The sequence below is a fragment of the Entelurus aequoreus genome, linkage group LG08 (assembly GCF_033978785.1).
Source record: "Entelurus aequoreus isolate RoL-2023_Sb linkage group LG08, RoL_Eaeq_v1.1, whole genome shotgun sequence".
Lineage (NCBI taxonomy): Eukaryota > Metazoa > Chordata > Actinopteri > Syngnathiformes > Syngnathidae > Entelurus > Entelurus aequoreus.
In genome coordinates this window covers 79,291,368-79,293,315 of record NC_084738.1, presented here as the reverse complement: position 1 = coordinate 79,293,315, position 1,948 = coordinate 79,291,368, and positions in this window count along the sequence as shown.

The window sequence follows — 1,948 nt, the reverse complement described above, 5'->3', positions numbered from 1 at the left end:
GGAAATAAGGTTAGAAAAAAAACAGGAATTCCTGGAAATTAGTTGAACGTGGAAAAAGGGTAGTTTGAATGTCCAGGATGAATTGAATGTGTTGAGGGTGGAATGGTTGGAATAGGTTGAACAATATGGTAATTGTGCAACTTGGAAAAATGTCCCATTCATTTCAATGGTGAACTTCCTGGAAATTTGGGAATTTTCTGGAAAAGCGGTATTTTTTTGAAAATTATTAGGAGCATGAATTTCCTGAAGTAGTAACAGTTTTTTCATTGAGAAATTGTATGACGGAATTCCTGGAATTTCGGGAAAACCGGGAATGTTTCTCGTTCCTAAACCAACTTGTTTTTTTGTCCTGACTAACAAAAATGTTTTGACGGTGGAACAGTTGAAGTGAAATGCTGACAGAATGTAGTATGAATGTAAGAATAGTTTGAATGTTGGAATGGTTTGAATGTGGAAGAGTTTGAATTTCCAGGAAAATGGGAATTTGGTTTGCATGTCCAGGATGAGTGGAATGTGTTGATGTTGGTATGGTTCGAATAGGTTGAACAATATGGTAATTGTGCAACTGGGAAAATGTCCGATTCATTTCAATAGGAACTTCCTGGAAATTTTGGGAAAAGCGGGATTTTTAAAAAATTATTAGGAGCATGAATTGAAACGGTTGAAATGGGATGAAAAAAGGAAAAGGAGTAGTCAAACGGAAAAAGGTTGGAAATAAGGTTAGGGAAAAAAACAGGAATTCCTGGAAATTAGTTGAACATGGAAAAAGGGTAGTTTGAATGTCCAGGATGAATTGAATGTGTTGAGGGTGGAATGGTTGGAATAGGTTGAACAATATGGTAATTTTGCAATTTGGAAAAATGTCCCATTCATTTCAATGGGAACTTCCTGGAAATTTTGGAATTTTCTGGAAAAGCGGAATTTTTTTGAAAATCATTAGGAGCATGAATTTCCTGAATGAGCTGAATAGGTTGGTGTTGGAATTGTTTCAATTGGTCAAGAAATGTTGAAGTAGTAACAGTTTTTTAATTGAGAAATTGTATTACGGAATTCCTGGAATTTCGGGAAAACTGGGAATGTTTGTAGTTCCTAAACCAACTTGGTTTTTTGTCCTGACTAACAAAAATGTTTTGACGGTGGAACAGTTGAAGTGAAATGCTGACAGAATGTAGTATGAATGTAAGAATAGTTTGAATGTTGGAATGGTTTGAATGTGGAAGAGTTTGAATTTCCAGGAAAATGGGAATTTGGTTTGCATGTCCAGGATGAGTGGAATGTGTTGATGTTGGAATGGTTCGAATAACTTGAACAATATGGTAATTGTGCAACTTGGAAAAATGTCCCATTCATTTCAATGGTGAACTTCCTAGAAATTTGGGAATTTTCGGGAAAAGCGGGATTTTTTTTGAAAATGATTAGCAGCATGAATTTCCTGAAGCACACAAATTGGTTGGTGTTGGAATTGTTTAAATCGGTCAAGAAATGTTGAAGTAGTAACAGTTTTTTCATTGAGAAATTGTATTACGGAATTCCTGGAATTTCGGGAAAACCGGGAATGTTTCTCGTTCCTAAACCAACTTGGTTTTTTTTGTCCTGACTAACAAAAATGTTTTGACGGTGGAACGGTTGAAATGGGATAAAAAAATGAAAAGGTGTAGTCAAACGAAAAAGGTTGGAAATAAGGTTAGAAAAGCCCCCAGGAATTCCTGGAAATTAGTTGAACGTGGATTGAATGTCCAGGATGAGTTGAATGTGTTGAGGGTGGAATGGTTTGAATGGGTTGAAGAATGTGGGAATTGTGGAACTTTAAAAAATGGACAATTCATTCTGAATGGGTAATAATGCAAAAAAATAGGAATTATGGGAAATCCGGGAATTTTTTTGTAATTGTTGAAGTAGAGCACATCAATAATATAAATATTAGATCTCAAAATTAAAATAAAATATA